General features: G+C 37.0%; 1 pseudogene; it reads right to left on the bottom strand.

Annotated features, from left to right (window-relative positions):
* Window positions 1–227: 227 nt before the first annotated feature.
* On the bottom strand, window positions 228–5,723 carry LOC141512054 (keratin, type I cytoskeletal 24-like; annotated as a pseudogene).
* Between the last annotated feature and the right edge of the window lie 1,500 nt (window positions 5,724–7,223).

The raw sequence follows: 7,223 nt of genomic DNA, 5'->3' as shown, positions 1-7,223 counted from the left end.
TTGATTTTCTCTTGTCAAAGAAATGGGAGGAAGCTGATATAATTTCTTTCCAAACACAGTGTCTAATGCATAGTAGATGCTTAAAAATGCTTGTTGATTGATTATTTAATTAGGCTGAGTGAACTCCTTCCAGGGAATTCCTTATTTCAACCTGCTAAATATTTAGTTTCAGGAGCCAGAAAAATTGTGAAACTGAGTGATTGATAGTGTTGAATTTCACTCTTAATTCACCTCCCCTCTCCATCAAGTAGGCTGCAGCAAGTCTCAATCTCCATCTCCAGATGGGTCTTGATGTTCAACAGCTGTTCATATTCTGCATTCTGACAGTCCACCTCTCCTCTGATTTGGCAAATTTGTTCCTCCAGGCTGCTGATCTGAAGTTGCATTTGGGAGAGTCGATCCACATAACTTGCTTCAGAGTCTGCAAGGGTGTCTTCCAGGGAGTCTTGCTGCAAATACACACACAAAGTATCAAAACAAAATCGTTGAAAATGTAGGCAAAATACTAAAACACATTGAACACATATGTCTCAGTGGTTAAAAAGTGTCTCCTCAATACCTCAATACACTGAGGGTAAGGTATTCAACATAAGGCAAGTTATCCATAAGGACCTGTGATTTCATTGATGGTTTAGAACTGAAAAAGAGCCTTAGAGACTTTTAGTCCAGTTCTTAATTTGGAGAAACTGAGGCCCAAAGAGATCAAATGATCTGACCAATGTCAGATAGGTATTAATAAGTGAAAACTCTAGGTTTCCAACACAGGTCTGCTGATTCCACAACTGGTGTTCTTTGAGGCAGGACTTAAACCCAAATCTTCTAGACTTCAAGTCTAGAATTATGACTACTAGTCCTTATTGCCTTGGGATAAGCTTTGGCCCTGAAGTGCCCTCCTCTCTATCTCCTAGCATTGGTTTGAATTTTGCTCACATTTAAGGCATTCCTCATAGGGTTCTTGTATGGAAATCATTATGTAAACTAGCTCAAACCACACACACACACACACACACACACACACATACTTAAAACTACATACATACATACATACATATATATATATATATATATATATATATATATATTCAACTAGACCTGCGATTTTATTACCAAAGGAGACTGCTAATAAAGAAACTCCTTCAGGTAATGCTAATCAATACCTGCTCATACAATGGGATTAATAAAAGAAGCCACTTTATTTGTTGGATTGGGGACTGTGGTAGCTACTTCGTAGAGCATGTCTGAGAATGAACTTTTTTCCAGAATCCTTCATAAATTTTTGTACAGCCAGAGTTTGCTTAGACTGCTTGCTCGTCCTCATGGTCTTTTTCATTAGGGTCTATGTCAGAGTTGATGAACAACTTAGCAGTAGAATTAAAAGAAGAGAATTTTCCACTCATTGTAACTTTCTTTCAAACGTGTGTCTGGAGACTAATAACTCTACTTTGGCATTCTAGTTTGTGTGTGTGTGTGTGTGTGTGTGTGTGTGTGTGTGTGTGTATGTGTGTGATTCCCAGAATCATTTGTAGTATCTATGTACACATGGTTAACAAGAGCATATTTTGGTATATGGGTAGCCTTGAAGAGCCTAAGATTGGATTACAATTTCCTGCCTCTATCTTCTGCTTCCTGAGTTTAGATGATTGAACAATAATCCTGGGATGGATATTTCTAGCCTGGGTGACTATGATCTTGAGAGGTCCACAGTCGTTGAGAAGTTTGGGTACTGGGTACCTAGAAATAGATGTTTTCTGCAACCATACCTTTCGAAGAGAAGATGATCAGTATTTGGAGGATGAGCCTGGTTGTCTATGCCTCTCTCTGTCTCTCTGTCTCTCTGTCTCTCTGTCTCTCTGTCTCTCTGTCTCTCTGTCTCTCTCTCTCTCTCTCTCCCCTCCTCCTTCTCTTCCTCCTCCTCCTCCTGAATCTGTCTCTGTTTCTCTTTCTGCTTATGTGCCACTTCTCCCTCCTTCCTCTCTGTATCTCTCTTTCTATTTGTCTTTTTCTCTGTCTCCCACCTCCTCCTTCTCTGTCTTTCTTCCTTTTTGTTTTTCCTGCTTTGTCTCCCTCCCTCTCTCTCTGTCTCTGTCTTTCTGCTTATTTCTGCCTTTCTGTTTCTTGGTCTTTGTCTCTTGTACACAAGATTTACCTGTGGCATTAGCTTTCTAGCTAAAGATTACCCTTGTCTTTTGTCTCTTTACTGCAGACTAGTAGAAATATATGCAAAAAATTTAAAATCAGAGCTGGTATTCACCTACCATTGTTATTAGGGACTGAAACTCTATCTCCAGACCCTGGAGAGTTCACTTCAACTCCAACATTTCACTCTTGGCTGAGTCAACTGCTCCTGAATTGCTGGAGATCTGTGCTTGCAAGGTTGCACTCTGTAGACATATGCGAGGCAAGAGAGAATGGAATAAAAGATATGGGAATTGTTCCTCTTCAGTCATTGCTTTTTGATTGCTCAGTCTCTGTTGGCTTACCTGCTTGTGGAACTGCTCTTCCGCCTCCCTACGGTTTTGCTCAGCCAATTCCTAATATCGGGCCCTCATATTGTTCAGCAGTTTTGACAGCTCTATCCCTGGAGCAGCATTCATCTCCACATTCACATCTCCATGATTCTTTCCCTGCATTCTCATTTCCTAGCAAGGGAAAAAGTAAAGGTCACTGTAATAGAAATGTGGGATAGAGAAGAAGTCTGTGTGTCAGCCATTAAGGAGGAGAGAGAATGATTTGGAGCCTCATAGATGCCAGCAAGAAGGATCTGGATAGACTGGCATGAACACTGAAGGAGGTCAAAGCAGCATGGTGACCAAGGGAAGGTTATAGTCAAAATTTACTCTGGTATAGATGAGCAGAAGTGTGGCGACAACAGTATCTAGTGCTCCCAGCAGCAAGCTACCTTCATCACTGATGTCACCAGATGATCTAAGGGGTCTCATGTGGTTTGACTCTTTAGGCCAGGCAGTCTGTTTAGATCAGTGGAAAGGTACCCTTGGCAGAATGAGATTTTTGTTTGCAGCAACCTGATGACTGAGGAAGGGAGCAACTGAAGGGGCTGGGAGAGGGACCAAGACTCCTGGGGTTCCAGTGATAGTTCTATGTTATTTCCAACTCTGTTCCTACCTCTTTATGATTCTTCTTGAGATAAACCAGGTCCTCACTTAAGTTTTCATGCCGCATTTTCAGGTCTGATGTGGCCAAATTCAACTCATCAAACACTTTGTGAAGGCCATTAATATCTGCTTCCACAGACTGCCATACATAAAGCTCATTCTCATACGTTAAAACAAATGTACAGAGTGTGATTTTTCAGTTAGTTGAATTGTTTTGAAAGCTTTCAACTTCATCTCAAAGTATTCATAGGATTATAGCACTAGAACTGGAAGGAACCTTAAAAAAATCTAGTACATCTCATTTTTTCAGATGAGTAAATTGAGACCAAGGGAAGCTATGATTTGTCCAGGGTCACAGAGGTAGCTAACATCTTCAGAAGGGGGATTTGAGAACAGGTCTTCTGACTCTTCCCATGTTACCTTATCAACCTCATAGATAATTCAGCTATTCCAAGTGAATATCAAACTCATTACGTTTTTATTTCCCATTTTATGCACTGATATATAATCATCATTAGATGCGGTGATTGTCACACAATTATATTTAATAAAGTTTGAAAAGATTGTATAAATTTAGAATTTCTTTAATAGAATATTCATTTTAATTCTTTAGAAATTTCTTCAGATATAAGATTGTCTATATTTATGTAACCAGTGAATTAGATATTATTGATTTTAGAATCAGAAAAGAAATTAGAAGTTGGGAAACTGATACCAAGTCTATATTCCTTTTGCTATATTACTCTCTGATTTTTCACTAGAATTCTCTATTTCTTAGTATAGGAAAAATAATGAAGATTTTATTAATTTTTAAGCTGCCATTAGAAATAAATTTTCAAATTAACTCAATTCATTCTAAAGTCTTCAGCAGCCAACCTAGCATTTATCAATTGATGCAATGATCTTGATGTTGTCAATGGTGACTGCAATGCTTTAGAAAAATTTCAAAAATGTTGGAAAAAATAAAAGTTCATATTTTTGGTTACCACATAGCTTTTTTGTGTGAATTTATTAAGATAAACTTAGTTAAGAAATATTTTTCTGAAATGTAAATAACTTTTCTGAATCAATACCAGTATTTCTGATATTTTAGATAATGGAACTGAAATTTCTATAGTACTTCAAAAAATGCGAAATCATGAAAATGTAACAATTCTTTTAAGCCTCATGACAACCCTACAAAATAAGTCCTAGAGGAATTTTTATCCCCATTTTGAAGGTGAAGAATCTGAGGTTCAGAGATTATATGTTTTGTCCAAGGTCCTACAATCAGCCAGTGTTAGAGGCAAAAGATTATGTGTCTCCTGAGTCCAGGTCCAAAACAAGAACGTAGGAATATAATACAAATGACAATTTTCACATGTATTACATATTTTAATATAATATTATATATTATGATATATTATTAGTGTCATTATTATGTTAAATTATATATAAAACTAACATATAACTATTTTCAACTGTTAAACATTTGAATAAAAATTTAAAAATTTTAATTTTGTAGGAAACATTTTTTTTTAAATTAACATCAATGATTTCTCTTATGGAGGAGTGCTGCCTCTATGGAAACATTTTCTCCCTAAGCAAATCTGTGACCCATATTTAATATAGCTTAAGATTATTGCATGAAAGGCTGAGAGGTGAAGCAAAATATCCAGTATCACATAGTTAGTTGGTGCAATGGATAGAATCCTGGACCTGGAGTCAAAAAGACCTGAATTCAAATCTTGCCTCAGACACTTACTAGCTCTCTGTCCCTGGACATGTCACTTAACCTCTACTTACCTTAGTTTTCTCAACTACAACATGGAAATAGTAATAACAACATCTATCTCTCAGGGTTGTTGTGAGTATAAACAGATATTTACAAAGGGCTTAAGGAAATAGAGTGCTATAAAAATACTCATTCTTACTATTTGTTAGAGACAGGACTTGAAATCAGATCTTCCTGACTTAAAAGGCTGATTTTCTACATTTTATGTTATGTTGCCCCTTGTGCAAAATACTAATATTTAGCAAGCATCAATAAATATATTACTTTTGTAATTTTATGGCATAGAAAACAAAGAAAAAGATATTGAGTTTAAATCACTTTACTTGGTTTCTTAGATCTTCAATTATTTGATAATACTTGTAGTCTTTCTTAGATTCAGTATCTTTAGCCCCAGACTTATCATACCATTCCTTGATTTTAATCTCCATGTTAGTGTTGGCCTCCTCCAGAGCATGGACCTTGTCTAGGTACCCAGCCAGATGGTCATTGAGGCTCTGCATGGTTTGCTTCTCACTTCCAGAGAGAAGACCTCCATCACTGGCACCTAAACCACCAGTCCTACCACTTCCCATTGCACCAGCACAATAATTGTGAAAACCTCCCCCAAAGCTAGCACCAAAGCTTGAGCCACCTCCATGGCCTCCCATTATGGAGCTGCTATTGAACCCATTTCCGAAGCCCTGTCCTAACCCACTGCCAAAGCTTCCACTCCATCCACAGTTGCTGGAGCCTCCGAATCCCCGAGCAGAGCCATTCCCCGGGTGCCACCTGCTGCTACAGTTGAAACTGCTTCTATTGCCTCCAGTCTGTGAAGAAGCTCTATAGAGGCAAGACATAATGCAGTCTAGTCAAGTTTGTCCCAGTAGTGAGGAATGGAAGTGAAGACTACCCTGATTAGGTCAACCTTATATACAAACATTTAGGGTGTATCTTTGCTTCTTTCAATTCCATTCCTGTCCTTTTATCTCTTAATCCCCAGTGGATGAATTTCTCCTAATTAACCTCACTCTACTGGGTCAATTGATATTTTAAAAAAATTAGCAAGGGTGGAGAAAAATGAACATCATTATCACATTTCAGCTTGTGAGCATCCCATAATCTGTTATTTCTCCACATTTTCCCCTTTCCTTCTATTTATCTGAACTTCATTGTCACACATTTTCTAGTTCTATGAAATAATCAGGTGGGCTTTAGAGTTCTTAAGCCTCTCATTTCTCCTGTGCCACTCAGGCAAAACTATTATACATAATGTCAGAATTAGTCAAAATCTAATTTACTGCACTTAGTAGTGATTCCTCAGGCAGTTTCTTCTTCTTTTTAATCCAGTGATAATTGAGAAGCAACATATGTCTATCTTCTTTTCATTTGGGGGCAAAAGTAGGGCATTGCAGCTATTTTTACAAAAGAAAATCTAAGCCTGACTTTGCAAATTTATGGACTAACTACAAAAACTAGGATGGTTAGGTCAGGTGAAATCATTTTTGGAAGATGTTCTATGCCAGTTGATGGTCAGAGTGAGTTGAGATAAGTGGAACCTATCCAAGCCTTGATCTCTGCATCTCACTTCTTTGATTATCCTTATTCAACTTCCCAAAGAGCATTTAAGAAACATTTCATCTGGTTTGGTTTATACACATCCATTTTTTTATCTTATTCTTCTCATTGTCTCCTTTTTATGTAATTACAATTGTCAGTTTTTATTCAGAGTGGTTATTGTCTTACTTTTGTCCTTTTCAGTTTCTCTGCTTTTTCATTTCAATTTTATTCAATAGTAACAATAAATTTGTGAATACTTAAGAAGGATCTGCTATATGTAAAGCATTATAGTTATCTCAATGAGAAAGCAAAAAATAAATAAGATACAGTCCCTTCTCTCAAAAGAATTGCTACTAAACAGTGTGTGTGTGTGTGTGTGTGTGTGTGTGTGTGGTATGTATGTGAGCAACACATTAATATTAGAAGAAAGAACGTATTGGGTATCTAACTGAGTATTAAAAAAATTGTATATCACCTGAGTAAGGAAAGCTAATTTCTAATTTTGATGAAAAATTGGTTCAATGCTAAATACTTGAGTTTTTAGAATATTTTTGGAAATAATACTTCCCTGGAAAGAGTGCTAGACCTCCAATCAGAATCCTAGCCCTGCCACTTTCTATCTATGGCCCGTCAAGTCTATTTTTTGTGAACTTATCCTTTCATACCATATGACCTGGACAGTTCCCCCAGATCTCTATATAGTACAATAGTACAGTTTCTTCTTTATTGGAAGCAGTTGGTGGCATCTTTTGATTGGCATATTGTTTTCTTTTTTAAAAATCCTGGGCAATTATTTTGGA

The sequence above is a fragment of the Macrotis lagotis genome, chromosome 2 (assembly GCF_037893015.1).
Source record: "Macrotis lagotis isolate mMagLag1 chromosome 2, bilby.v1.9.chrom.fasta, whole genome shotgun sequence".
Classification (NCBI taxonomy): Eukaryota; Metazoa; Chordata; class Mammalia; order Peramelemorphia; family Peramelidae; genus Macrotis; species Macrotis lagotis.
The sequence above is the reverse complement of the archived record's forward strand: the minus strand, read 5'-3'. Positions and strand labels throughout refer to the sequence as shown.